At 41.7% G+C, this 7,720-nt stretch overlaps 1 protein-coding gene across 1 annotated transcript in view; it reads right to left on the bottom strand.

Moving 5' to 3' along the window:
• The window catches only part of CELF2 (CUGBP Elav-like family member 2), a 526,008-nt gene extending 518,614 nt beyond the window's left edge, over positions 1-7,394 (bottom strand). Inside the window, exon 1 of the mRNA XM_029237429.1 lies at positions 7,319-7,394. The gene's annotated coding sequence lies outside the window, so the exon portion shown is untranslated. The remainder of the gene's footprint in view (positions 1-7,318) is intronic.
• Positions 7,395-7,720: the final 326 nt, after the last annotated feature.

The raw sequence follows: 7,720 nt of genomic DNA on the forward strand, positions 1-7,720 counted from the left end.
TACCAAGGAAAGGTGCCATGACCAGACAGTACCTACTTCATAAGGTTGTTGCAAAGATTAAATGAGATATTAAATACAGAGCTCTTAGCATAATGCCTGGCACACAGAAAGCATTAACAATTCTTCTATCATCCTCTAAGAAGACTAATCTCTGATCTTCAGATGGCCAGCCTGCTCTCACTGGACACCAAGAGACTTCCACGTAAACTCTCCTCACTCCAGGCGCCTCCAAGATGTCACGTAACGTGAGCTGAAGAGTATCTATACACGGCATTCATTCAAAATCACACAGCATGCTTTCCTCCATGAGTTTGGAATTCATCTTGGGAGATTTATCAGGCATGTGAAAGGGAAACATCTCCTAAATGAGCTGGAGAAAGCAACGAAACAGAAAGAAACGAGGCCAAGCACTGACTTAAAACATGTCAGGATTTGGTCTATTTTTTTCCATCAACATGTGCTGTTCTCATTAATGGGAGTTTCTCACACACTCAGTAAGGGAACAGGCAAAAGTGTATTTTGTTATAGCCTGAAGGCTCACCCAAACATTTAAAGAATTTGGGGAGCCATAAATTTCCTCCAGACTATAATCATCTTTGCGAGATCAAGTGCTCATGACCGAAAACATCTCTGATCTGTGAAATATGACCAAGGCTCTTTAAAATATTTTTTCCCAATAAGGAGGTAAGTTCATGATATGTACTTTGTCATGAGATTTGAAAACATCCTTCCAGCTATCTGTCAAAACGACTTCTATTTTCTTGTTGGTCAAATCATTAGCCTAGATAACAGATGAAAGGTAGGCTATGGCCCTTGGGCCAAATCCCACCCACTTCCTGTTTTTGTAAATAAAGTTTTATTGGTTCACATTCAACCGTAGTCATTTACATATTACCTGTGGCTACTTTCATGCTAGGATGGCAGACCTAAGTAGCTGCGACAGAGACTGTGTGGGCAGCAAAAACTGACCTATGTACTATCTGGCCCTTTATAGAAGTTTGCCAGCCCCTGATCTAGATCACTGTCTTGGGTAGAAAGAATTCTGGTTGAATAACAGTCATCGATCAGATTCCCAGAGAATTTAAAAAGTTCCCATGTTATCAAATCCAGACACTTTGCCGACTGGAACAGAAAGGAGGAAGTGAACAGAGAATTACTAAACTGGGACTTAGAAGTCACTCATTCATTCATCCATTTATTCATTCCACATAAGACACCACCACCATTCCTGTGGTAAATACTGGCATTAGAGTATGAACAATCTGGCCTCATAGAGTATAAAGTCAATGAGGGAGACAAACAGTGACCACGTCATTCATTCATTCATCGTTCATTCATTCATTCTCTGTAATGTGCCAGGAAATATTTTAGGCACCAGTTAACCACACCAATTATACATTCTAATGGTGAAGAGAAATAATAAGCACATATGAAAATAACAGGTACTGATAAGTGCTATAATGAGAATATTAGTTCAACCATATGAAATTTTTTTTTATAGGTCTACAGTAGTTGAATATTGACAATTTTATATGATTCAACCTATCAGTGAGAAATGCTGAAGAGTGATTTTTGGATGGCCTTAAATTAAGGGATCTGGGAGGGAGAGATAAATTAGGAGGTTGGGATTAACATATACACACTACTGTATATAAAATAGATAAACAATAAGGTCCTACTATATAGCACAAGGAACTATACTCAATATCTCGTAAAAACCTATAATGGAGAAGAATCTGAAAAAGAATATATATGTATAACTGAATCACTTCTGTACCCTTGAAACTAACACTAATTGTAAATTAGCTATACATCAACAAAAAAAATTTTTTTTAATAAATTGAGGGATCAAGGCAGGCTTCACTGAGGAGGTGACATCTGAGCTAAGACTTGAATGACAGCAGCATCTTGCCCTGCAAACATCAAGGGAGAAGACTTCCAGGCAGGGAGAAGGAGAGCCCCTTGCAAATACTCTATGGCCAAAGTAAGCTTGGATCGTTCGAGGAAGAGAAAGAAGACCAGAGGGGCTGAAGCAATGTGGGCTCTGGGTAAAGAGGGAGGAAATAAGGTTGAAGAGGCAGTCAAGGGCAAGGTCAGATGGGGTCTTGTGGGTTAGGATAAGGATCTTGGCTTATACTTGAAGAGTAATGGGAGGGCTTTTAAAAAGGAACATCACATGATCCAATTTATGGCTTTTAAGTTTTTTCATTCCTCCTCTGTGAGAAGTAGACTATGATAGCAAGAACTGAAGCAGGGAGATTGAGGAGGTAGGACGGAGTTATGAGCAAAACAAGACTACACAGCAAGGAAAGGTGGAGAAAAGTGGGGAGGCAGGAGATGTTTAGGAGTTGAAATCATCAGGAGCTGGTGATAGTTTAGATGTAATTAGGAGGGAAAATGAGGGATGAGGGAGGATGCCAACTTTCCGATTTGAGCACCTGGCCGGATACCTACGTGGTGTGATTCATAAGCCTGTGAACACCAGAAAAGAAGCAGGTCTTAGGGGAGATAATAGGTACCGTTTTCAACCTGTTGAACTTGAGTCATCTTTATGACTTGCTTTTCCTCAAGTGGTATTGATGAACATGAAATCTTATATGAATCAGACTGGCAGGTTTGTTTTATTCTTTTAATTATACATCTACTACCTTGTCATTTCCTTTCTCGTCTTCTATGTACTAAGACTATTTTTTTCTTGATTTAGCTGATTTTGATTCTCTTGATTGAAGCTTTTGTGTTTGTGCTTTCCCAATGGTCAAGAGGGGAGTCTTACAGTTGCAAAGTTGTTGGCATGTCTTTTGGTGGAAGTTGTTTCTTTTATGCCCCTTGAGGTAGACAGGAATTAAAACAGCCAACAGCAGGATTCCCAACCTGGATTTTTTTTCCATTTGACAAAGTGGACCTAGGATGGAGTGATGCTAAATATACAGTGCCCGACAAAGGTTTAGGACCGGGATTTGTATCCCACCCTCAGATATCTTAAAACACTAAATTAGGGTGTAAGCAGATTCAAAAAATGTGCCTTGCAAGCACTTTTCAAGAGCAGCAGATTTGGCAGAACTCCAGGCTGCATAACTGGAGCAAACATCTGAAAATATTCCAGGGTAGGCAGGTTTGAAATCCTTTCCGTGTTATATACCAAGCATTCTGCTCACCTGTTATCAGACAAAGGCAGTAGCAGTATTATAATAGGATCTCCCACCTCTGGATTTGAAAAGCATTTTATTGACGTAAATCATATCACGTACAACCCCGTAGGCCAACAGCATACACATCTTCAGTCTCCTGCTAGATTATCCCACTTAGAAGGTCATGTTGTATCTTTCCTTCTCCCACATACACAGGCTCACCTCAGAGATATTACGGCTTTGATTCCAGACTGCTGCAATAAAGTGAAAATCGCAATAGAGTCACATTTTTTGGTTTCCCAGTGCATATAAAAGTTATGTTTACGCTATACTGTCGTCTATTAAGTGTGCAATAGCATTATGTCTAAAAAAAAACAATGTACAGGGACTTCCCTGGTGGCGCAGTGGTTAAGAATCCGCCTGCCAATTCAGGGGACACAGGTTCGATCCCTGGTCCAGAAGGATCCCACATGCCGTGGAGCAACTGGCCCCGTGCGCCACAACTAATGAGCCTGCGCTCTAGAGCCTGCAAGCCACAGCTGCTGGGCCTGCGTGCCACAACTACTGAAGCCCGCGTGCCTGGAGCCTGTGCTCTGCAACGGGAGAGACCACCATGATGGGAGAGGCCACTGTGATGAGAGGCCCGCGCACCCCAACAAAGAGTAGCTCCCGCTCGCTGCAGCTAGAGAAAGCCGCGCGCAGCAACTAAGACCAAACACAGCCAAAAATAAAAAAATAAATTTATATAAAAAAAATACAAGGTACATACCTAATTAAAAATATTTTATTGCTACTAGTGGGAAGCAGCCACATAGCACAAGGAGATCAGTTCGATGCTTTGTGACCACCTAGAGGGGTGGGATAGGGAGGGTGGGAGGGAGAGGCAAGGGGGAAGAGATATGGGGACATATGTATATGTATAGCTGATTCACTTTGTTATAAGGCAGAAACACACCATTGTAAAGCAATTATACTCCAATAAAGATGTTAAAAGATATATATATGTTTAATTGCTAAAAAGTGCTAACCATCGGGCTTCCCTGGTGGCGCAGTGGTTGAGAGTCTGCCTGCCAATGCAGGGGACACGGGTTCGTGCCCCGGTCCGGGAAGATCCCACATGCTGCGGAGCGGCTGCGCCCGTGAGCCATGGCCGCTGAGCCTGTGCGTCCGGAGCCTGTGCTCCGCAACGGGAGAGGCCACAACAGTGAGAGGCCCGCGTACCTCAAAAAAAAAAAAAAAAGCTAACCATCATCTGAGCCTTCAGCCAGTCATCATCTTTATGCAATGGTAGCATCAAAGATCACTGATCACAGATCACCAGAATAAGTATAATAATGATGAAAAGATTGAGATATTCTAAGAATTACCAAAATGGGACACAGAGACACGAAGTGAGCAAATGCTGTTGGAAAAATGGCACCAAAAGGCTTGCTCAACACGGGGTTGCCCGAAACCTTCAGTCTTTTTAAAAAAAAAAAAAAGGGCAATATCTTCCAAGCACAATAAAGCAAAGCATTAAAACAAGGTGTGTCTGTAACGGACAGAGCATTAGTGTTGGTGAGTGAATGGTTCCATGAATCAGAATTAGTCAAGCTGATGCCCGAATATAAACAATTAAGGAATTTAAAATGCGACACCTAAACACTACACACTTCATAATTGCTTATCGCAGGAAAGAATTACACACAGTTAAAATGATGACGGAATATCACTTGCCAAGAAGAGGTGTGGACCTAACGGACTTAGTGTACCCAGAGGTCAATGGGAAGATGTTTCTCTTTTCCCAGGTCTTCCCAGTCCAAGTTTGTGAAGCTTTATTTACTCCAGACATAAAATAACCTTCACTTACGTTAGAGACACATTTAGGGGAAAGGCAACATTACCACTGGCTTCTAAGTGTGTTAAGACTAGGGATCATTATCTGAAAAGGCCTTTGAAGGGCAACATTTTTAAAGATTTGTAATCTTACACACGTTCTTAGAACTGGGGCCCACCTTATCCACTTGTGCAATAATAAGTTAATCACCCAAAACAATTTTTTTAAAAAGCACCCTTAAGAAATATTTCAATTTTAGAAATAGGCTAGTAATCCAGTTAAAGAATGAAATTTATTATAATAGCTGCATCATAAGGACATGTACAGAAGTACTTTAGCATCTCTCGATTAAAAATAAAATTTAAACCTACAAATAGAAGAAAGTATCACTGACAGGCCCATAAAACATTCGTGCCTTTTCATCTAGAAATCCTGGGAATTATTTAATGAAAGTAGGAAGGTACAGCTCTCTGAGTCGTCGTTCATATAAATCAAGGGCTGGAAACAATCTAAATTTTCAACCAACAGGGTAATTTAGTAAAACAATGTACATCAACATCATGATGCTGTTTTAGTCATTAACATTATGGTTATGAAGGGGAGGCAGAAACATGGAAATGTGTTTGATATTTAACTGGAAAAAGAGATTATAAAATGACACTACATGACATGTACACACATGAAGTTCTAGAAAGCAAGATGCAAGAATTTTTAAAAAGAAAATAAGATGGATAGTGGCCAATTTTTCTTTTATTTGCTCTTTTGTATCATGTGGTTGCTTTCAAAAATAATCAAATTAGTTCACTGCAGCACTATTTTCAATAGCCAAGACGTGTAAACAACCTAAATGTCCATCAACAGATAAATGGATAAAGAAGATAAAGTACATATATACAACGAAATACTACTCAGCCCTAAAAAGGAATAAAATAAAGCCATTTGCAGCAACATGGATGGGCCTAGAGATTATCTTACTGTGAAGTCAGAAAGAGAAAGACAAATACCATATGATATCACTTATATGTGGAATCTAAAATATGACACAAATGAACTGATCTACAAAACAGAAACAGACTCACGGACGTAGAGAATAGACTTGTGGTTGCCGAGGGGGAGTGGGAGAGGGAGGGATTGGGAGTTTGGGATTAGCAGATGCAAACTAGTATATATAGGATGGATAAACTACAAGGTCCGATTGTCTAGCACAGGGAACTATATTCAGTATCTGTGTTAAACCATAATGGAAAAGAATATGAAAAAGAATGTGAATATATATGTATATATATGTATGTATAACTGAATCACTTTGCTGTACCATAGAAATTAACACATTGTAAACCAACTATACTTCAATAAAATAAATTTAAAAAATAATACAATTTGAAAAAAAACTAAGGCAGAGCTCAGGGAAATAAGTAATAGCCAATTAATACAAGATGTCAGGAAAACGAGGTGACGTTTTGGGTCTTGGTTTAGTTCCAATGGAATCACGTTTGCGAGTAGGTATTCGGGACAACATGCCATTGTGTTAAGCCACTTTTCATAAAAACTCCTCCATTTAACATTTTTGTATTTTAAAAATTGCCCAAAGTGCTTTTGGCTGGGAAATACCCTTCAGTGTTAACTTAGACCTAGGAAGGCATTGTGAACTCGGAAGGAGTCAGCAAAGGTTTTCTAAAGAACCCAGTAGTAACTGGGTCATGATTCTTCAAAGTGGACGAAATGCATGAACTTTCGCCACTGTGAGGTCCTTGGGTTCTCATTTTTCTGGGTCTCTGAATCATGAAGAGGTCTGAGTTCACCTTTTCAGGAGCATTCAGAGAACGACCTTGTTTCAGAAACTCTACTCATTCCGTTCCGAGGTCAGCTGAGTTTTCATACGACCGGCTTTTCCAAATTAGGCCTGGGGGTGGGGAGGAGAGGTCACAGGAGGAAACGGCATTTCCACAGACCCTCTTAAAAGAGGGGAAGGAATAGTCTTCTGGAAAGTTCGCTCTTTTATCTGAAGTCCCAGAAAGTTTCCCACATCCCCTCTGACGGATTCAGCGCCCCATGGAACGCAATAATAAGTATAACTGGCTCCCTGAGTCAGCCAATGTCAGGAATCATTCCAGTAAGACAAACTCTCATTAAAATGCACCGCCTTCCCCTGAGGGAGTGAAACTGAGGACTTCTCCCGCCCCTCTTTCCACATCCGCTGGAAGTTGTTCCCGCGTCACCACGGAGCATCCTGCTAAGCAGACCCGGCGGTCCCTGCCACCCACCCCTGGCACTGCACGCAGCATCCCACGCGCCGTAATCGGGGTGCGGGCGGGGGAAGCACTTGGCCGTGAACGGTAACAGCGACGAGAGAGAAAGAAAAGCACAGGCCTACCTTAAAACTTTCCAGTCTTTGAGTGGATCCAAGTCAGAGATTAAGGAGACCATTGTCTAAAGGGCGGCCGAAGGCAGATCCAGTCCCGAGAGGAGGGGGCGCGGGGAGGGGATGCGGGGGAAGGAAGCGGCCGCCGGCTGCTCGGCTCAGGCCCGGAGCGACCGGGCGCCTGCACGCGCGCGGCTCTTCCTCCTTCTAGGATTGATAAGCACTTGTCCTGGCTTTTCTCCACGCCCACGGCCTAATCAATCTTGCGCTAGATTACTCCCCAGCCCCGGCTCATTTCTCCACACCACCTTTTAAAGCCCTTGTAATCTGCGCCAACTGATCACATTTGACCTTTTTGTAGCCCACTTTATTCCAAGCACAGCTCTCAGTTAAATCTCTCTTTATTAACACCGT

This window comes from Monodon monoceros, unplaced genomic scaffold (assembly GCF_005190385.1).
Source record: "Monodon monoceros isolate NGI ecotype Baffin Bay Population unplaced genomic scaffold, NGI_Narwhal_1 Super_Scaffold_21, whole genome shotgun sequence".
NCBI lineage: Eukaryota > Metazoa > Chordata > Mammalia > Artiodactyla > Monodontidae > Monodon > Monodon monoceros.